Below are 23,892 nucleotides of genomic sequence, written 5' to 3'. Positions count from 1 at the left end.
AATAACTTTATAAATGTAAGTGAACGATGAAAATTAAGTGTGTGGTATGTAAAGTGTGTTGACAATGGTAACTAGAGTAAATGGATGGCTGTAAATGATAACCGTGTAAATGGATAATGACCAAAGTGCTAGTAAATGAGACGAATACAGTCAGCTATAGAAATAAGTGTGGGCTAAATGATGACGAGATTCTTAAAGTGACAAGATAAGTGGTGTTTACAAAGTTTCAGTAAGTGGCAGTGAAACAAAGTAAATGAAAATGTAAATTCTGACCATGAATAAAACATTGTAAACTGTAAATCAACGTAAATGAATTATTGATAGTACTGTAATAAAAATAAATGAGGATAAATGTAAATCCTTATTGTACGAAAGTGTAAAAGAAGTGGCAGTGAAGTACTTTTTTTTTAAATACAAGGAAGAAGGAACCCAAGGACAAGCCCGCAAGACTGTTCCCTCCAAGAATAAAATAAATAAATAAAAACAGAGCCAAATTCAGGATACGTTCATTTCGAGAGACAGTGAAAGTATAAGTAAATGGATAAAAAATAAGTGTGAGGGGTTAGCAGTGAAGAAGTGTTGATAAAGTGTTCACTAAGTGCATAGGGAACTTAGTGTAAATAAGCTTGAAGAAGTGTAAATTAACTTGTAAATAACTTGAAAGTAAGTGTAAATGAAGACCAGATTGAAAGTGACGTGGTAAATGAGGTGCTGATGATAAAGTGTTAGGGTAACTAAGTGTATATGAAACTTAGTCACTGTAAATAAGCTTGAGAAAGTGTAAAGTAACTTGTAAATTAACTTGAAAATAAGTGTAAATGAAGACCAGATTGACAGTGACACGATAAAATAATTGTTGATAATATATAGCTAGTGTAAACAGTAAATTATATGTAAATAAATAAGAAGGTAACGATACAAGGAAATGTAAACAGAAGGGATAAAGAAAGTGTCAAAGTAAATGATATACTGACTACAGGTAAAGTTTTAAGTGTTTGGAAATTATAAGTGATAACTGTTACAATAAATTAAGTGCTGGCAGTGGAAGGAAGAGTGAATAAAGTGATAATATTAACTGTAAATTGGAGGAAGTGCTGACTAGAAAGTGTAAATCAGATGAGGTGCTGACTAGAAAGTGTAAATCAGATGAAGTGCTGACTAGAAGGTGTAAATCAGATGAAGTGCTGACTGGAAGGTGTAAATTAGAGGAAGTGCTGACTAGAAAGTGGCTAAATTGAAAAAGTGCTGACTAGAAAGTGACTAAATTGAATAAGTGCTGACTAGAAAGTGACTAAATTGAATTAGTGCTGACCAGAGTGACTAAATTGAAAAAGTGCTGACCAGAAAGTGACTAAATTAGATGAGGTGTTGATTGGAAGATGAAAATCAGATGAAGAGCTGACTAGAAAGTGAAGATATTTTATAAAGTGCTGAGTAGAAAGTGTAAATTAGGTGAAGTGCTGACTAGAAAGTGTAAATTAGGCGAAGTGCTGACTAGAAAGTGTAGGTTAGAAGCAGTGCAGACTAGGAAGTAACTAAAATGAAAAAATGCTGGTTAAAGTGTATAGCTGAAGTGCTGACTAGAGAGTAACTGTAAATCAATGAACTGCTGACTTAATTTTTTTTTCAAATGCAAGGAAGAAGGAACCAAAGTCGAAATAAAGCATAAAAGTAAAAAATAAAGCCTAAAAATAAAGCACAGAGCAACATGAGGAACTTAAAGTGTTTATATTTATTTTATGTATTCTGCCTGCTGCTGCTCTCCTTCCCCCCACGGCCAGCCTCCTCACACCCATCTCAAGGTACATTACTCTACTTTCTTTATTAGTTATGTAAGTTTTATTTCATTTATGTCATCCTCTGGCTGTCAGGATACGTCAAAATTTTCCCCAACTCTATACGCCAATTATTTCGCCAACTCTACGCCAATTTTTTCAACGCTATACGCCAATTACCGTATTTCGTCAACTCTTTACGCCAATTATTTCGCCAACTCTCAGGGTGATTTTGTTTGCATTATTTTCCTCCTTGTTATGTGTAGGGTAATTTAGTCTCAGTGTAATTTATTTAGTCTTCAAGGTACTGGTAAATGTCTTGGTTTTTATTTATCAAGGTATTTTATTTCATCCTTCAAGATATTGGTAATTGTCTTGGTTTTTGTTTCTGAAGGTAATTCACTTAATCTTCAAGGTAATGGTTTCTGTCTTGGTTTTTACTTCTCATGGTAATTTATTTCATCTTCAAGGCAATGGTAACTGTCTTGGTAATTGTTTTTTCGTAGCTGCGGGTGACTGATTTCTTTTTCTTTCTTTTTCTCCTTTTTTCTCCTTCAAAGTAATTATTTTTTATTTAATTTGTTTTTACTTCCTCTTCCTCTGTAAAAAAAAATAGTCTAAGTCTGAAGGTAATTTTGTATCCTGCTCTTAAGGCAATTTACTCTCCCAGCTCATTCAAGGTAATATAAGCTTTCTCATGGTTGTTTATTCTCCTTCCTCAGTCAAGGTAATTTTGCCAGTCTTCAAAGTGATTTAAGTCTCCCAGCTTTGAAGAAAAATTGGTCTTCTTAAGGTACAGAAACGACTGTGATTAGATGGATGTGTAGTGCGTCTTTGAATGCGAGGCTTTGAGGAGGGGGGAAGGGGACTAGGACTGCGATGGAGGAGTTGAGAGGAAGTTTGGGACTGAAGTGTGTTGGTGTTGTGACGAGGAGCAGTAGATTGAGATGGTTTGGGCATGTGGAGAGGATGGAGGATGACAATTGGGAGGGCTAGGATTGCGACTGAGGAGTTACGAGGAAGGATGGAAGTGGAATGTATTGGTGTTGTGATGAGGAGAGGTGGATTGAGATGGTTTGGGCATGTGGAGAGGAAGGAGGATGGCAATTGAGAGGGCTAGGATTGTGATGGAGGAGTTGAGAGGAAGGATGGGACTGGAGTGTACTGGTGTTGCGACGAGGAGGAGTAGATTGAGATGGTTTGGGCTAAGGGTTTGGGCATCTGGAAAGGATGGAGGATGACAGTTGGGAGGGCTAGGATTGCGACTGAGGAGTTAAGAGGAAGGATGGGATTGGAATGTATTGTTGTTGTGATGAAGAGGGGCAGATTGAGATGGTTTGGGCATGTGGAGAGGATGGGGGATGACAATTGGGTGCGGAAGGTTGAGAAGTATGAACGTCGGGGTTAGGGTTGCAAGAGGCAGACCGAAAAAGGACGTGGGACGAGGTCGTAGACCCAGAGTGTGATCTCTGGGATAGGGGACTGAATAGGGGGGTTGCCAGAGATCGAGCAGCGTGGACAGCCGCCATTAGGTGACCAAGGCCGACATATGAAAGCATGTTTGAGCCTTTATAAACGATGCGAAATGATATGATTGAGTTTGCCAGCTCTATCATTTAGTTTGTTTGCCCTGATGGTCATTTATTCTCTTAGTTCTAACAAAGTAATTTCGTCTCAGCTTTCAAGGTAACAAAGTCTTTTAGATATCAAGGTAATCATCAGCCTACGTGGTAATTTAGTCTACGTGCTCTGAGGGTAATTTAGTTGTCCATCCCTCATAGTAATTTAGCCTCAGCTCAAGATAATCTACTCTGCCAACACTCTGAAGGTAGTCATCACTCAGCTCAAAGTGTAATTAGTCACCAGGTCTCACGGGGTCATTTAATCGTCAGCGTAATTAGGGCAGGTTAATTACTTAGCCTCATGTAATTTCATCTTTCAGCCTGACTTCATTTATTTATCCGGTCATTTATGTATTAGTCATTGAATTAGCCTACTCAATCAGTCACTCATTTATTCAGTCAGCCAGTCAGTAAGTCATTCATTCATTCAGTTAAGTCAATCAGTCAGTCAGTCACTCATTCATTCAGTAAGTCATTCATCCATTCACTCGTTTATTCATCCATTCATTCATTCATTCATTCATTCACTCGTTTATTCATCCAGTCATTCATTCATTCATTCACTCGTTTAATCATTTAGTCATTCATTCATTAAACCATTCCTTCACTCATTTATTCATCCGTTCATTCATCCATCCATTCATTCATTCATGCAGTCAGTCATTAACATGTTCACTGACTCATTCACAATTATATCAGTTTTTCACCCCCTCCACGTCAATACCTCTTTCACCATAACTTGGCCCAGATTTTCGTCCCTTTTGCAGCTCAGTTCCCGAAACCCAGTGGCAGAATATAGCACTACCAGACCTCCATCTTCTCCATAGCACTTCTTCGTGACTAGAGCTCCCTCATCTCCATAGCACTTCTTCGTGACTAGATCCCCATCATCTCCATATCACTTCCTCGTGACTAGAGCTCCATCATCTTCCTAGCACTTCTTCGTGGCAAAATCTCCATCATCTCCATAGCACTTCTTCGTGACTAGAACTCCATCACCTCCATAGCACTTCTTCGTGACTAGAACTCCATCATCTCCATAGCACTTCTTCGTGACTAGAGCTCCATCATCTCCATAGCACTTCTTCGTGACTAGCAGGGAGGCTATACAATGGGTGAACGAAACATTGTGAAATATTGCGAAGGGTAAGAAGGCTGCCCTAACACCCTTTCCTTGGTGATTTATTTTCGTGGTGATGATCTGCGCTACGGATGACTTGGCTTTAGGGGGTCGTAAAACACAGCTTTAGCGTTTATTGAAAGCCGTCCCGTCCCTATCAGGCGTATGCAAGCCGCTCGCTAAAATACGTATGTTAAATTTGCTGGTACCTCGAGTCTTTGTGGTGTTTTGACACAGTGGGCTCTACTCATTGCTCTCTCTCTCTTTCTCTCTCTCTCTCTCATCTCGAATCCTGAGTTGTAGCTTTAGATTAACACTCATAGACAGTACTAGTCACGAAGAAGTGCCATGGAAAGAACGTAAACCCATACAATTGCCTTTTTCTGAGCTACTGTAAATACCTGATGGAAATAAGGACGAAAATCTGGGCCAGGTTAGTGTGAAAAAACTATAAGTATGTGTGTGTTTGTGTGTGTGTATGTGTGTGTGTGTGTGTGTGTGGATAGACTAACCATATCTCGTTTTTCTCATGTTTTTTCCATCGCATTTAACAAGGTAATGAAGGTGTGTGTGTGTGTGTGTGTGTGTGTGTGTGTGTGTGTGTGTGTGTGTGTGTGAGAGAGAGAGAGAGAGAGAGATGTGTCTGTTTGTGTGTGTATGTATGTGTGTGTGAGAGAGAGAGAGAGAGAGAGAGAGAGAGAGAGAGAGAGAGAGAGATGAGGCGTATGTAAGCTGTCCAATACAATACAGAGGCAAATATAACTCACCTATTTTTCCTTAGTGCTTTTCCCTCCCTCTCTCAAGGTAATCAAGGTGTGCAGCTCACAAGGCGGTAATTAATCTCTCAGCTTCCTCAAGGTAATTTAGTCTCGCACCTGGCTCTCTCACGGGAAAAGAGAGAGAGAGAGAGAGAGAGAGAGAGAGAGCGGCTAGAAAGGGTCCAGCAAATTTTGTGTAGCTAGTCAACAAATTATCCTCTCTCTCTCTCTCTCTCTCTCTCTCTCTCACACACACACACACACACACACACACACACACACACACACACACAGGACGAGGTGTAGTGATATAATGCAGCCTAATTTCGAAACACAGGACGCTTGTTTTCATACGCCATAAATTTTTCCAAACACCGAAGGAAAAGTTTTGAAATGGGCTTGTTTTTTTTATTTATTTATTTATTTTTTTATATATACGCAGCTGGATATTTTTGAAGACAGGAGAATTTTTTTTGACTTTGCCTATTATATATTTCCCAACTCAATGAGGAATTTTGAAATAGGATACTGCATATTTCGAAACTGAATGATTTTTTTTTTTTTTTAATGTCTGTAGCCCATATCATGAAGCATATAAATTATTTTGATACTTGTAGCTACCGATTCTATATATATATATATTGAGACAGGACACATTTGAGGTGGTTTGGCCATGTGGAGAGGATGGAGAGCGAGAGACTAACGAGGAGTGTATGTGAGTGAGGTGGAGGGGGGAAGAGGGAGGGGGAGGCCATGGATGAGATGGAGTGATGGAGTGGTGAGGTAGCCTATATGAGAAAGCGGGGTGCGAGCTGGGAGCGGGGCAGGGAAGTGGTGGGGGACAGAGCGACTTGGAGGCGCTTTGTCTGCGGCTACCCTTTGCGGGATTAGGGCGTCGGGCTATAGATAGACAGAGACGTTGTTTATGCAGAGTATGGCGATATTAGGATTTAGATAACACAGAGGAAGACAGTAAAGTGTAATAAATAAATCGCTTAGGAAAAGGTGTTAGGGGGCTTCCTTAACCGAGAATACGGGTCCATGTGCTGTATTTTAAGTCTGTATGATCTGGTGTCTTTCTGTTTTTCACTCGGGTATTACAGAGCTGAATTAACCCACATTTTTGGTTAAGCGACTCACTCACCAGCAGCACGAAGACATACGGAGAGAGAGAGAGAGAGAGAGAGAGAGAGAGAGAGAGAGAGAATTTTTTGTTGACTGCAAAAATCAACCATTACAGGTGTTGAGAGAGAGAGGTTATCGGTTGCGTAACACATTTCTTTAACTAACTTAGCTGACATACTCCACACTGAAGAAAAACCTATTAATTTAACCTTTGAGGGAGAATTATCGGAGTTTCAGTTTAATTTAGTCTATTTTTGCCATCAAAGTGCTGGAGAGGGACGCCTTCATGTGGTGGCACTAATATATGTGGGCGGGGGAGCTGCCAGGTTAGACAAACGTCCCTCAACTCCCTTCCCTATCCCCCCAGAAGAGGATGGTGGACTGTAGGAGAGGGGTAACTTCAGCCTGCAGTCCACTGGGTTCATATTCAAATGAACCTACTACTACTACTACTACTACTACTGCTGCTGCTTCTGCTTCTGCTACTACTACTACTACTTTTTTTTTTCTTCTCCTCCTCCTCCTCCTCCTCCTCCTACCACCACGGCCACCACCACCAATACTACTTTACTACTACTACTACTATCCCTATGCCACTTAAATATTTGTTCTTGATACCTCCAGACGATTTTACTCACAATAGAAGGAAATCCCTGCAAGAAAAGGTGCTTAGGGATCCGAGGTGAAAGCATTAGCACGGTGAAATAAATCTGGTTAATGTAGATGAGTGTGGAAGTGGCAGAGAGAGAGAGAGAGAGAGAAAGAGAGCGAGAGAGAAAGAGAGAGAGGTGGAGAGGCTAAATGTAGTTGGTAGGTAGGTAGGTACGGCATAGAGAGAGAGAGAGAGAGAGAGAGAGAGAGAGAGAGAGAGAGAGAGAGAGAGAGAGATGAGGAGACTAAATGCATTTGGGTACTGCGTAATGAGAGAGAGAGAGAGAGAGAGAGAGAGAGAGAGAGAAGAGACTCAGTGCACATAGGTACAGCATAATGAGAGAGAGGAGGAGGGAGTAGGTTACAATAAATACCCCTAACAGTAAAGCAAACATAAAAGGTAGGCAACAGTTACTTCCACCACTATATGCTAGTTGGGTAGAAGAGGCTGGGTAGATTAAGAAGAAGGGCGGGTAGATATGTAGCCTAGCTGTGTATACGCTAGGGTAGATGAAGCGTAGGGTAGGGTTACGTAAACTACCTATGAAGAGTGTGGCGTTATTAGAAGGACTTACATATCACAGAAGACGACAGTACGGTCCAATAACCCAAACAAATCGCTTAGGAGAAGGTGTTAGGGAGGGGAGATGACGAGGGCAGTGCTGAGTGGAATGGAAGGAAGGCGAGAGAGGCAGTTAAAGACTTGATTAACTTGAGATTGTGCCATAGCGTCTTGCAAGGGAGTCAACCTTCACATACATAAAAGTTCTTACCCACGTTCTAAGATTATCAGGCCACCTAAGTAATTATAGATGTGAATTATTATGTATATCTTATTTATGAAGATTCTTAGCTACTTTCTAAGAATATCAGGTCATCTTAGGAATTATATACGTGGAGAATTTTGTCTTATTTTTTCATATTAATTTCTTAAGACGTGGGACGCTATTTACTTTTTTTTTTTTTGTGCTATCCAGCTTTTTTTTTTTTCCTTCAATTTTTAGAGATCTCGTAGTGAAGGGGTTAATAAAAGGTGTTATTTAATGTCTCCAACGTGAACAAAAAAATCCCCCCCATGAGCAGAATAAAGTCGTCCGGTGGTAGAATGAGTGAATTGCGAGTGACGTCACGGTGCTATAGCCAGTGGTCTTGTGGTTAGCACATCTTGCCCGCAACTGGTCCAACCCGAGATCAATTCCCCGGCGCCGGTCAGACTCAGGGACAAGGTGTGTTTCCTCCCTCCCTTCCCCAGTGTGTCCCTCTTCACCCAACACCAATGGGGACCTTGATGGAAGTGAGATTGTTGCGTGTCTTATTGTGGGGGAAGCCTGTGAACTGGAAAAAATATTGTTTGCCTTATTGACCCTCGTGTTGCCCGTACTAGTAATTCTGAAACCTCCCTCTTCGTCTTCCTTTTCTTCTTCCTCTTTTTCTTTCTTCTTCTTCTTCTTCCTCCTCCTCCTCGTCCTCCTCCTCCTCATCATCATCATCATCATCTCCTCCTCCTCCTCCTCCTCCTCCTCCTCCTCTTCCATCTCAAGCGTGTCTGTAAATATGGACTCCCGTGAGAGGTGCATTTAGAAGAGTGTAGTGACCATAAAGTGTGACGATTCTCCTTACAGTCCCTCCATCTCGCCTTATTGACACTTTATGTGGAAGGAGAGTTTGGTGGCATTCAACACTACAAATATTTCGTTGGCTGTCATCCTTGCTTAATAAAGACAGGGGTGGTGGTGGTAGTAGTAGTAGTAGAAGTAGTAGTAGTAGTAGACTAGTGGTGGTGGTAGTAGTAGTAGTAGTAGAAGTAGTAGTAGTAGTAGACTAGTGGTGGTGGTAGTAGTAGTAGTAGTAGCAGTAGTAGTAGTAGTAGACTAGTGGTGCTGGTAGTAGTAGTAGTAGTAGCAGTAGTAGTAGTAGTAGTACAGTAGTAGTAGTTGTAGTAGTAGTACGCTAGCGGTGGTGGTGGTGGTGTTAGGAGTAGTAGTAGTAGCAGTGGTAGGCTTGTGATGGTGGTAGTAGTAGTTATAGTAGTAGTAATAGTAGTAGTAGTAGTAACAATAGTAGTAGTAGTAACAATAGTAGTAGTAGTAGTTGTTGTTGTTGTTACTGTTATTGTTACCCCAAGTTCATCAGAAACGTGAACCCGGTGGACTGCAGGCTTAAGTTGCAATTCTTCTGTTCACCATCCTCCTTTTGGTGGATAGGGAAGTAGCTGAGGGACGTCTGTGTAGCCAGGCAGTTGAGGCACCTGGTAATATCGGTGCCACCACGCGACGGCTCCCTCCCCACCACCGGTAACTGCACAAAAACACGACATGCGGATTACAAGACATGCAAACTTAATTTCAGTCTAGTATTTGTGTGTATTTTTTTTTTTTTTTTAGCGTGAGCCTCAGAAATGCGTGAAGTTCCATTAAATACGTAAAAAATAAGCGCGCGCGCACACACACACACGCACACACACACACACACACACACACACACACACACACACACACTCACACACACACACACACACACACACACACACACACACACACACACACACTCATTCACTCACACACACACACACACACACACACACACACTCATTCACTCACACACACACACACACACACACACATACACACTCACTCACTCACTCACTCACTCACTCACTCAACTCACTCACACACACACACACACACACACACACACACACACACACACACATACACACTCACTCACTCACTCACTCACTCAGCTCACTCACACACACACACACACACACACACACACACACACACACACACACACACACACACACACACACACACACACACACACACACACACACACACACACACACACACACACACACCAAAAAAAGCTTGTAAATAGTAACGCAGTCTGTCAGGAGCCCGTGATAAACGCTGCAAAAACAGCCACTGCAAATCTTGAAACATGCTAACTTTGTGTCTGGCTGGTAATATTGTGTGAATTTTTAAAACCTCCTTCTGAAATAAAATGCAGGTTTCATTATTACAGTTTGGACTTTAAAAAAAAAACACGAAAAAAAAACACGGAGGAAAAAGGTAAAAATACAAATAAAACGAAGAAATAATTAAGGTTTGAACTGCCTCAATAATTCTAATGCTTTTTATCAGGTACGCAGACCTGTTGTGTGTGTGTGTGTGTGTGTGTGTGTGTGTGTGTGTGTGATCTACCTTTAAGTTGTTCGATTCAAGTTAACGCTTTCTATCCGGTGATGTGTGTGTGTGTGTGTGTGTGTGAGAGAGAGAGAGAGAGAGAGAGAGAGAGAGAGAGAGAGAGAGAACATTACGCCACACAATACTGCGGCCTAACACGCAAAATAAACAAAAAAAATAAATACTGAAGATGATTACAAGAAGTCAGCATCACCATCTTCAAGACGTCCCTTTAAATTAACACTTCCTTGAGAGAATAAACAACTTACCTGTGTTGGAGGAGACTGAGATAATTAGCCTGTCACGATTTAATTACCAAAAGGATGGGGGTAATTTAGTTATTTTGGGGGATAAATGAAGGGTTTTATTACGGGTGGAGATTAACTTTATTGAGGCCATTGAAATATTAAATACAGTCCTGGAAAATGTTGATTATTATTTATGGTTTATTAATATTGTTACCTGTATTATTATTATTATTGGTATTACCACTATTATTATTATGATTATGATTATTATAATTATTATTATCAATATTGTTATTAATATTATTGTTATTGCTATTATGTGGTAGGTGGGGGGCGCTCACCATCCACTCACTGGATGTAGTTTGTGCTGCTCTCGGGTGAATACCCTGTCCTTTCTTCCTTCTTTCCTTCCTACCACTTCTGTTCACTCTTCAGTTCATTCTTTCCTCTTCCTTCTGTCTACGGGTGATTATACGCTGAGTGACAAGCCAAATGGTCTCCTGTACACCAGGAAATCATTTACTACGCTGGGTGGTAACCATATAACCAAATTATGGTGCCTGGTTCGTTCGTTCGTTGAAAGATTCCCTGCACATATAGTGCAGGCCGGGCCATACATTAGCCCGATCAGTGGTGTATGGGCTGATTAAAAAAAAAAACAGTAGGTGGGGAGGACAGGACCTGGGGATTGCCCAGCACACACATCCTGTCTCCTGATTGGCTTTGTGGTGTGTGTTGTGCCTGGTGGTTTAGTGGGTAATTAAGGTACTCCATTCGGATTGAGCCGGTGAAGGTTTATATCCAAGGGATGGTTGGGGTTGATTGCTCACGTAGTGTGCCACTCAGGGATGAGTGAGGCTGGTCACTCTCATCTTAAATGTCAGGACCAACATGCCTAGCCCAGGTCTCCTACACAATGATGGATGGATGGATGGATGACTATTATTTATTTATTTATTTATTTACTATTACTGTACGTATGCCAAGGCTGACTCACACGGATATTTCTCTCTCTCTCTCTCTCTCTCTCTCTCTCTCTCTCTCTCTATCTATCTATCTGTCTCTCGTGTGTGTGCGAGTGAAAGGTATTAGTGCTAAAGTTGTGACGCATGAAGGTGAATGACAAGTTGGACTGCCGGGCCTGAGGGAACGGGCTGTCTAGACCAGCCAAAGTCACTTCCCATGTGGCCTGTCAGTTCTCATCGACATGGCGCGTGGTGTGTGTGTGTGTGTGTGTGAGAGAGAGAGAGAGAGAGAGAGAGAGAGAGAGAGAGAGAGAGAGAGAGAGAGAGAGAGAGAGAGAGAGAGAGAGAATTTGTGTGCTTTGGAATGTGTGTGTGTGTGTGTGTGTGTGTGTGTGTGTGAGAGAGAGAGAGAGAGAGAGAGAGAGAGAGAGTTTGTGTGCTTTGGAATGTGTGTGTGTGTGTGTGTGTGTGTGTGTGAGAGAGAGAGAGAGAGAGAGAGAGTTTGTGTGCTTTGGAATGTGTGTGTGTGTGTGTGTGTGTGAGAGAGAGAGAGAGAGAGAGAGAGAGATTGTGTGCTTTGGAATGTGTGTGTGTGTGTGTGTGTGTGTGTGTGTGTGTGTGTGTGAGAGAGAGAGAGAGAGAGATTGTGTGCTTTGGAATGTGTGTGTGTGTGTGTGTGAGAGAGAGAGAGAGAGAGAGAGGTTACAAAGTCTGTGATAGCCACTCAAGAAAATTAAGGCTTTTTCATTCTCTCAACCGTCAAGAACACACACACACACACACACACACACACACACACACACACACACACACACACACACACACACACACACACACAGACTATTTCGCCGAGTAATGGGTATGGCAAAGCGGGAGCCGAATTATCCAAACTGAAATTGCCCGCCAAAAGTTCGTGCAAGTTCGATTCGGCGTCTGTTGAGGAAGAAACAACAACAAGAACAATGAGGCGGGCGGTCAGGGAGAGAGAGAGAGAGAGAGAGAGAGAGAGAGAGAGAGACAGGATCGTGGAAACAACAGCAATAAAAATCATGAGAGAGAGAGAGAGAGAGAGAGAGACAGAGACAGACAGACAGACAGTATCGTGGAAACAACAGCAGTAAAAAGCATGAGAGAGAGAGAGATAGACAGACAGACAGACAAACAGAGAATCGGGGAAACGATAGCAATAAAAAACATGAGAGAGAGAGGGAGAGAGAATCGTGGAAGCAGCAGCAACAAAGAGAATGCCAAATAAAACCTTGCTAGCTTTGTCAGGAGGGTCAGGGTTGAATTCCCGAGGGAGGAATTGGAAAGAAGGGAAGACGCTCTCACATACCGACAGGACCGAAAGTTTCCTGTCGGTTGGGAAGTAGGGTGTGGTGCCATAGGAGGCGGTTAGAGGTGGAGACTCATAACCTTGCGAGACGGGAGCTCTCTGAAGGTCTTTCCCCCCCCCCTCTTTCTTTCTGGTGGCGTTAGAGCAAGATTGTAAGAAAAAGGAAAAAAAGAAGACGCAGAATGTTGGTTTGTATTGTTAGGCTGTACGGGTGTGGGTTGCTCTCTCTCTCTCTCTCTCTCACTCACTTAAAGCTATTGATGACCACTTCACTTTGGTTAAGTTGGCCCTGCATTTTTCCGCCTCCATTACTTTGAATTGCTTTGAGTTCTAAGTATTTTCTAAGTTTAATAAATTCGTGTGGAGTGTGGGAGAATGTAATTAGTGTTTCATTGATTTTTTGAGTGAGTCTTTCGTTTTCCATTCATCATTTTTCTTTTTACTCATTTTTTCATTTTTTTTCTTATCCATATTTCATTTTTTTTTTTCCATTCATCAGTTGTCTTTTTTTAAATCCATTTTTATGCATTCCTGAATTTACATATTTCCTCTCCATTCCTCATTTTTTTCTTCTCCATTCCTCCTTGTTATTTTTTCTTATACTTTGGTTTATTTTTTCTTATCCTTTTTTGTATTTATTGTTTTATTCTTTTTTTATCCACTCATCCTTTTTTTAATTCACTTTTTTCTTATTTCTTTTTGAGTTTGCTATTTTCTTAATCTTTTTTTTTTTTACTTTTTATTACGGTATCCATTTTCAGTTTAATTTCTTTCTTATTCATTCCTTATTTACATTTACTTTTTTCCTTATCGATTCATCAGTTATATAGGCAATACATACATACATACATATATATATCCATTTTTAACATTTTTTTTCACATCGATTTATCAAAGTATTTTTCTTATCCATTTCTATATATACTTTTTTCTTATCCATTCCTCATTTATCTTTTTTATTCCTATCCATTCCACAATTATCGTTTTTATTCCTATCCATTCCCCAATTATCTTTTACCCATTCCTCGGTTATCTTTTTTTTCTTATCCATTCCTCAGTTTTATTTTTTCCCTTATCTGGCCATCATCATTTTGTATGTTGTTGGTGCAGAGTATGGTGATATAGAATGATTTACGTAACACAGGAGAGGGCGGCAAGGTGTCATAAGCAAGATAAATCGCTTAGGAAGAGGTGTTAGGGAGCTTCCTTAACCGACGAGAATACCAGTCTATGTGGAAAGTGTACAGGGGAAAAATTAAAGTGGAAAGTGTACAGGGGAAAAATTTGTGGAAAGTGTACAGGGGAAAAATTTAAGTGGAAAGTGTACAGGGGAAAAATTAAAGTGTACAAGGAATTTGTATGTGTATTTGTAGAGGTGAATTAGTAACTTATTTTATTCTGAGGCGAGGTATATATAACACCCCCCCCACACCGCCCATCCTGCTGACTCGGCGCTGGCTTCAGACTAACGAGGCGTGTGTGTGTGTGTGTGTGTGTGTGTGTGTGTGTGTGTGTGAGAGGTGGTGGTGCCAGGGTGAGTGGTGATGGTGATAGTGGTGATTTATACTGTAATGTACCGAATGAGGCGGCATTGTAATAGTAGTAGTAGTAGTGGTGGTAGAAGTAGTAGTAGTAATGGTAGTAGTAGCAGCAGCAGCAGCAGCAGCAGCACCACCACCACCACCACCACCACCACCACCACCACCACCACCACCACCACCGGCATGTGTGGGAGTAATGAGGTGTGGGTGTGGTGTGTGGGTGTGATGCAGTGGTGGTCTATAACGTAAGGTATGAGACAGTCTGGTTTGCTTCCCCTTCCCTATTATGCATCACATTAACGACCTGGCCGGGGGAAGCAGTGTCTGGGGCTACCATCCTCGCATAGAGTGTGGTTTTACAGGTTTGGGTGCTGGGAATCGGATTGGAATGTTGTTATTTTGTTGTTTGTGCGGGAATTTGGAAAGATTGCATTTGTTTTAAGGGAGTTTAGAAAGGGTAGAATATGATTTGAGTGTGTGTGTGTGTGTGTGTGTGTGTGTGTGTGTGTGAAGGATTTGAGGTACGGTAGATTATTAACCATTCATTGGAGGTCCCTTTATGTTGATCAAAGACACTGATGGTAGCAAAAATAAAATAAATACATTGACAGATAAAGAAATAACTAGGAACCCAATGCCATTGCAGGATCCGGATCCGTCCCATAATTTAATCAATTCTTTCTTGGCCCATGACCCATCCTTCCACAAAATTTAATTAAAATTCGTCGAGAACTTTTCGAGATATCGTGTGGACAAACAGACAGACAAACACAGGTGAATACATAACCTCCTCCAGCTTCGTTGGCGGAGGTAACTAAACACGTCGTCGTACTGTATGTGTTAATAGAATCTGGTTTCACTTAATTGGTACTAATTAGAGGTGAATTAAAGGACAGACCCTAAGTGGATGTGAAGGACTTTGATTGCCTAATTAGACTTGAAGTGGTATTGGTGGTGAATGGGATTGGATCTGATGGGATAGCAATGCCTCTGGTGCATTTAGTACGCCTGTGTTTCCTTATTAGTAGTATGTGTGGTTATTATTATTATTATAATTACTATTATTATTATTATTATTACTACTACTACTACTACTACTTCTGCTACTACTACTACTGCTACTACTACTACTACTATTGTTGTTGATAATGATAACTGATGATAATTGCAGCTGCTGCTAATGATGATGATGATGGTGATTATTATTATGAGTGGATGTATGAATGAATGTTTATAGGTTATGATGCAAAGTACCTTAACGCATCTGCAGTGACCTTAAATGACCACTGCTGTAACTGCTAGCGAATTAGGTCACGTAGGGAAATAATCGGCCGTTTGGACTGTTGGGACGGTTATGTGGGCTAACGGTTATGCCAGCTGACGGTTACGCCTCCCAACGTTCATACCAGCTAACGTTTATTCCAGATGACTTCTATTTCACCTGAGGTTTTTACAGCTAACGTTTATACCAGCTAACGTTTATTCCAGCTAATGTTTATACCAGCTAACGTTTATACCAGCTAAAGTTTATACCAGCTAACGTTTATACCAGCTAACGTTTATTCCAGCTAACGTTTATTCCAGCTAATGTTTATACCAGCTAACGTTTATTCCAGCTAATGTTTATACCAGCTAACGTTTATACCAGCTAATGTTTGTATCAGCTAACGTTTATACCAGCTAACGTTTTTTCCAGCTAACGTTTGTACCAGCAAACGTTTTTTCCAGTCGAAGTGCCAATAAACGTTTTCTTCAGCTGATGGTTGTTTCGGCTCCACACGAGGCAACGAATGCAATTTTTCGCCAGTATCGTATTTCCTGATTTTTTGTTAATACAGAAAAGAAAGATTCCAAGGCTGAAAGTCCCCAAAACACATTCATTCCAAAGCCTAAAAAAAATAAATAAAATAAAAATAAAAAAGCCAGATTTATTCGTTCATTTAGAGATGCCCGGACGCTGCATTTAAAAGACTGAGAGATTTTGTTAGCTTAAAATTGAGGTTAGGTTAGACTGGGTTAGGTTGGGTTGGGATGGTTATTCGTTTTAGCTCTTGGGGTTAGGGTAGGGTGGGTCTAGGTTAGATATAATAAACACAAGCAGCCGGGGAGAGAGAGAGAGGGGGGGGGGAACATCGCACATTGCAGAGAGAAAGAGAGAGGGGGGGAAAGACATCACGCACTGCAGAGAGAGGGAGAGGAAAAATAAGATCGCGCATTCCAGAGAGGGGGGGGGTAGGCTACATCGCGGATTGCAGAGAGGCGGGGGAAACATCGTGCATTGCAGAGAGGGGGGGGGAACATCACGCATTGCAGAGAGAGAGGGGGGGAGGGGGAGGAAGATAACATTGCGCATTCCAGAGAGAGGGGGGAGGAACATCACGCATTGCAGAGAGAGAGGGGAGGAGGGGGAGGAAGATAACATCGCGCATTCCAGAGAGAGGGGGGTGGGGAAGAAAGAACGCGCCTTCCAGAAACAGCTTATATACCTACCAGACATACGCGTTCGGTACGGTTACTCCCAGCCCGCAAAATACAACACCCAAACAACTCCCTGGTTCGGCACGCGCAAAATTCGCCATCCAATTAATATTTTTCGCTGACCCAAATATTTATCGGGATACTTTTCAACCCTCTAATGGCTTTCTATTTGGCAGGGAGGAATATTTGTCTGTGTCGCGGCGGGAGGAATACATTTGTTTGTGGGGAAAAAAAAAAATTGGAAGGGGATTGGTGACTGCTAGATGTATTTCTGTCTCTGAATTTTGCTAGTAAGATATTAATGGTTTGTGGATTATGTACTTTATTTACTTTTTATTTACGTTTTTATTAATGTATTTGTTTTATTCATATTTATTTGATTATTTGGTTATTTACGTTTTTGTTGATTTATTTACGTTTATATTGATTTATTTACGTTTACATTGATTTATTTACGTTTTCATTGATTTATTTACGTTTATATTGATTTATTTACGTTTTTATTTATTTATTTACTTTTAGATTTATTTATGTTTTTATTGACACGTTTATATTGATTTATTTACGTTTATATTGATTTATTTGTTTTTATTTACGTTTATAGTGATTTATTTACGTTTATATTGATGTATTTACGTTTTTATTGATTTATTTACGTTTTTATTGATTTATTTATGTTTATATTGACTTATTTATGTTCATATTGATTTATTTACGTTTTAATTGATTTATTTGCTTTTTTATTTATTTACGTTTATATTTATTTACCTTTTTATTGATTGATTTACGTTTTTTTATTTACTTGTTTATTAACTTTATGTATTTACGGTTTAATTGTTTATTATATTGTATTGATTTGTTTACGCATTTATTTTGGTTACGTATTTATTCTGCTTATTTATTTATTTATTTATTTATTTGTATATGCATTTATTTTGGTTACGTATTAATTCTGTTTATTTATTTTTTGTATTTATTTATTTGTTTACGCATTTATTTTGGTTACGTATTTATTGTTTATTTATTTTTTTGTATTTATTTGTTTACGCATTTATTTTGGATACGTTTTTATTCCATTTATTCATTTATTGTGACAAATATTCCTTACTACCGAAGAGGCTAGTGAAGGCCAGCCGAGAGAGAGAGAGAGAGAGAGAGAGAGAGGATTAATAAGTGAGCTAACCCAGTTGTGAAAATTTACACCAAGCTTTAGTATTCTGGAGAGAGAGAGAGAGAGAGAGAGAGAGAGAGAGAGAGAGAGAGAGAGAGAGAGAGAGAGAGAGAGGATGAATTATATGTGAGATAACCCAAGTAGGCGACACTTCCGCTCAGTCGCATTATTCAAGAGGGGGGGAGGGGGAGATAATGGAGAGAAAGGAGAAGGGAGAGGTGAACGCCGAGAGAGAGAGACAGAGAGGGAAGGAGGGAGGGAGGGAGAGAGAGAGAGAGGGAGGGAGAGAGAGAGGAGGGGGGAAGGGAGAATGAAGAGGAGGGACAAGGGAATGGTGAACGTCGAGAAATACAGACCGACAGAGAGAGAGAGAGAGAGAGAGAGAGAGAGAGAGAGAGAGAGAGAGAGAGAGGATTAATAAGTGAGATAACCTAATAAGCGAAATTTACGCCCAGCTTTAGTATTTAGGGGGGAGAGAGAGAGAGAGAGAAAAAAAAAAAAATTAATAAGAGATAACCCAGTAACCGAAATTCACAGCAAGATTTAGCATTTAGGAGAGAGAGAGAGAGAGAGAGAGAGAGAGAGAATAACCCGTAAGATAACCTAAGTAGCCTACGTCTTATCTCATTTACATTCACACTTACTATTCACAAGAGCTAAAGTGAGTTCGTAAAGCAACTGCCAAGACTGAGATATACTGCATACATACATACATACATACATACGTACATACATACATAGGCTACATGCGTACATACTTAATATATACTACCTTCTGAAACATACATTCAAACATACTTACGCACATACTAACCTCTGAAACATACATACACACTAACTTCTGAGACATACACATAAATACATACATACTGTCCATACCATCATGTTTTACGGTAGTCATGGAGTACATATAATCGTGACTATACACTCGAATTCATACATTGATATATATGCACAACACATTCACGACATACTGATGCATACGGTATGAACATACACTCAACATTCACGCTTACTTATTCATTCATTATATATGCGTAAAATACAGGCATACCAACGATTTCTCTCTTCATACATACGTACTTACATACATACTACATTAACTCCTTGGACTTACCTGTAGTTATACAGGTGGTAGGTGATGGAGACCATCATCCACTCGCTTGATGTAGTGCTGCATCAGATCGGCCTGCCCCAGCAATAACACACAATTATACCTACATTGCTGACTGTACTCGTGCGTTCTTTCAAAGCTAAAATTTCTCCATACATACATGTATACATTTATGCATACATACATGATATACTCGTACACTACATACCAGGGAACGACACACACACACACACACACACACACACACACACACACACACACACACACACAGATTTCCGTGTGGAATATGCATCACCAGTTTTACACAACGTATACAGATTCTCTCTCTCTCTCTCTCTCTCTCTCCACCCCCTCCCTTATGCAAAGACACAACCGAGAATCATAAATTGTGTACACCCCTGGGGAAATATACTGAGAGAGAGAGAGAGAGAGAGAGAGTGAGAGAGAGAGAGAGAGAGAATACATATAATAAAGAGGGTGAGAGACAACAAGGGAACATGGAGGCAGAATCTGTGTGTGTGTGTGTGTGTGTGTGTGTGTGTGTGTGTGTGTGTGTGTGTGTGTCTTGAGAACAAAAAACGTAACGAGAGAGAGAGAAAGAGAGAGAGACCTGCAGCTGGCCGTGAAGCACCACACATGGCACTTATTATATGCCATTCATTAAGTAATAAATTATACCGGTGGTAGTAGTAGTAGTGGTAGAAGTAGTAGTAGTACCGGTAGTAATAGTAGTAGTAGTAGTTGTGGTAGAAGTAGTAGTAGTGGTAGTAGTAGAAATAGTAGTGATAGTAGTAGTACTAGCAGTGGTGTAGTAGTAATGGTGGTAGTGGCAGTAGTAGTGGTAGAAGTAGTTGTGGTGATAGTAGTAGACCTAGTGGTGGTGGTGATGGTGGTGGTAGTAGTATTAGTTGGAGTAGTAGTAAAATGGTAATAAATGATCCCCCCCGTCTCTCTCTCTCTCTCTCTCTCTCTCTCTCTCTCTCTCATTTACCTTGGTTAAGCACTTGTCCATCATACGGAGGGAGTTTGGGGGGAGGGGGAGGGAGGGAGGGGAGGGGGAATAACTCGGTGAAACAAACCACTGTGTATTTAAGGAGGGGAAGAGGGAAGAGGAGGAGGGGAGAGGAGGAAAGGGAAGAGGAAAAGGAAGGGGAAGGATAGGAGGGGAGAGAAGGAAGGGAAAACAGAAGAGCGGAGGGAAAGAGAAGAAAAAAGGAGAGGGGAGAGATGGTGAGAGGAGAATAGGCGAGAGGAGGAAAGGGAGACGGAAGAGGAAGGAGAGGAGGGGAGAGAAGGAGGGGAAAACAAGAGAGGAGGGGAAGAGAAGAAAAAAGAAGAGGGGAGAGATGGAGAAAGAAGAGGGGAAATGAGGAATAGGAGAAGAGAAGATAAATGATGAGGGAAGAGAAGAGGGGAAATGGAGGAGAGAGGAAAACATGGGAAGAGGAGGGGAAATGGGAGATGGAAATGCAGAAAGAGGGAAAAGGAGGATGAAGGAAAAGGGGAATGGCGAAGGAGGAAATGGAAAGAAAGGGCAGAGAAAGAATGGAGGGGAGAGGAAGGAACAGGAATAGGAGAAGAGGAGAGAAGAGGAAAGGAAGAAAAGCGGTAGAGGGAAGAGGAGAGGAGGGGTAGAGGAAGGACGAAAGAAAAGAAGATGAAGGGAAGGAAAGAAGAGGGTTAGGAAGATGGAAGGAGAGAGGAGCGGAAGAGAAGTGGGGGAAGGTGAGGAGGAGGGAAAGGTAGGGGGGAGGAAGAGAGTGGAGGGGATGGAAGGGAAATTAGAGGAGGAAGGAAAGAGGGGAGAGGAAGAAAGGAGGAAAGACCAGAGAAGAGGACTGGGAAAAACAGGAAGAGGGGGGATGAGGAGGGAAGATAAGAAGAAGGGAAAGGAAAATGAAACGAAAGGTGGAGGAAGAGAAAGTGGAGGACAGGAGGTGAAGGAGAAGGGTGTAGAGGTGGAGGAGGAAGAAGAGTGAGGAGGAGAGAAGAGGAAGAGGAGAACTAGAAGAAGGAGAGAGGAAGAGGTTAGGGCAGAGAAGTCGTAAAATAGAAGAAATACAGCCGAGTACCACAAGGGGGAGGGAAGGCAAGATGTTAACTAGGGAAATTGGAAGGAAGAAAAGCAAACAGGGAAGGAAGGAAGGAAAGAGAGAAAGGGACGGAAGGAAAGACAGAAAGAGATGGAAGGGAAGGAAGGACAGAGAGAAAGGGATGGAAGGAAAGATAGAAAGGGATGGAAGGGAAGGAAAAGAGGAAGCGAAGAGACAGGAATTGATGGGAAGGAAAGAGAGGAAGAGACGGAAAAGAAAGGATGGAAGTGAAGGGAGGGGAAAAGAGGAAGGAAATTGAGGGAAGGGAGAGATTACATTAAGAGACAGAGATACAGGGAGAGACAAAAGTTTACCCACTATCCCACTGCGCCTACTTAACACTAAAATCATGTCCGTCTCTCTCCTCCATACCTCGACAGAGAATCACAAAAATTTTAGGCAGCAGAGGAAAAGGGGAAGGGTAGAAGAGGTGAAATATTGGACAGATTTTTGCACACCTGCTGTAGGTGAGAGAGAGTTGGAGAAAACTGAAGCATGTTCAATTGAGGCTGATTTTAAAGACGAAACGTTGACTGACGGGAATTCTCTCTCTCTCTCTCTCTCTCTCTCTTTCTCTCTCTCTCTCAATCTATCAGTCTATCTATCTATTTATCTGTGTATCTATCTATATATATCAAGGCTATCTACCTATTTCTTTAAAGGTACATCTCTGCCTCAGTCTGTGTGCCTGTCTGTGTATTTATCATTGTGTGTACATTGGGAAAACCTACATAGCTTTCGAACAAGACAAAGAGAAAGACACATAACAAGGGGTGAGGGACACAAAGGGTGAAGGAAACAAGGGGTGATTGTGGCCCCGTCCTGTGTGTGCGGAAAGTGTCAACTCTCATTCCATCAACATGTGAAGGAGCTGATAATATTACATAGCGTGAAAGAACTGATAATACTACATAGCGGATCTACCTGAACTGTACTGTTGTTCCTGCCCGTCTCTCTTGCCATACATATGTAGCAGGGATTTTGTGTAACCAGTGATATGAAATCCCTTAGAAATTCGTGAAATGAGTTTAGATTAGGATGAGTTAATTAAGGTTAGATTGAATTAGGCTGCGTTTAGGTTAGACCGGGATAATCTAGGTTAAAATTAGGTTAGGTTAGTTAGGTTAGATTAGGTTAGGTTAATTTAGATGAACGTTTAACATAACTTAGCAGTCATCTCAGTTAAACTAGCCTGACCTAACTAACCTGGCCTAACCTAACCTCAACTTAACCAAGATTATCCCGGCCTATCTTAACCACAGCCTAAATTAACCTAACCTTAATTAACCCATCCTAATTTAAACTCATTTCACGAATCCCCTAGAGATTTCATGAAATCACTGGTTACACAAATTCCCTGTACCTCATACACAGAGCAACTACCATACCAACTACAACTCCTTCAGAGAGAGCATACCTCCCCCAACGCCCCCCACCAAAAAAAAAAAAATAATAATAATAAATAACCCAGACGAATACTTTTACGGTCCCACCCAATTACTTCGCCCCGTAACTGAATCTCATGGACTGCATACCTCCTCCAGCACCAATGAAATTTATGCTTTATTCCTGAATCCGAATCCTAATCTACCTCAAAATGCAATCAGCTCCCCCTCGACCCACTGCCCACCTGCCCACCAACTCTCATGGAAATCCGGTAACTTTTATTTATTTATTCATGTATATTTATTTATCTATTTTTATTTTATTTTATTTATTTTTTACTTTATTTATTTATTTATTTTTTTAGCTATCGTTCACAAACAGCCAGTCAGCCAGACAGACACGGGTGAATACATAACCTCCTCCATCTTCCTTGTCGGAGGTAACAAAAAGCGAAGAACAGTGACAAAACCAAGATGAAAACAGCAAATACAAAAACAAGTGGACGGGGAACAAGGAAATGAAGAAGAGGAAGAACAACAACAAAATATCAACACTCATTAGCTAACAGGAAGGAGACAAGGGTGTAAAATAAAGAGAGGTGACATGGAGGTAGACAGCAACGACAACAACAGCACCCACTACAACAACAACAGCAATGACAATAACACCTACAACAGTCACAGCAACAACACCCACAACAACAACAACACCCACAACAACAACAACAACACCCACAACAACAACAACACCCACAACAACAACAACAACACCCACAACAACAACAACACCCACAACAACAACAACACCCACAACAACAACAACACCCACAACAACAACAACAATATCCACAACAACAACAACACCCACAACAACAACAACAACAACACCCACAACAACAACAGCACCCACAACAACAACAACACCCACAACAACAACAACACCCACAACAACAACAACAACACCCACAACAACAACAACACCCACAACAACAACAACACCCACAACAACAACAACAACAACATCCACAACAACAACACCCACAACAACAACACCCACAACAACAACAACAACACCCACAACAACAACAACAACATCCACAACAACAACAACAACACCCACAACAACAACAACAACACCCACAACAACAACACCCACAACAACAACAACACCTACAACAACGACACCCACAACAACAACAACACCCACAACAACAACAACAACACCCACAACAACAACACCCGCAACAACAGCAACACCCACAACAACAACAACAACAACAACACCCACAACAACAACAACAACAACACCCACAACAACAACA

The sequence above is a fragment of the Coenobita brevimanus genome, chromosome 38, assembly GCF_032717465.1.
Source record: "Coenobita brevimanus isolate Jiangsu-jjx chromosome 38, ASM3271746v2, whole genome shotgun sequence".
Classification (NCBI taxonomy): domain Eukaryota; kingdom Metazoa; phylum Arthropoda; class Malacostraca; order Decapoda; family Coenobitidae; genus Coenobita; species Coenobita brevimanus.
This window is presented reverse-complemented; position numbering follows the sequence as displayed.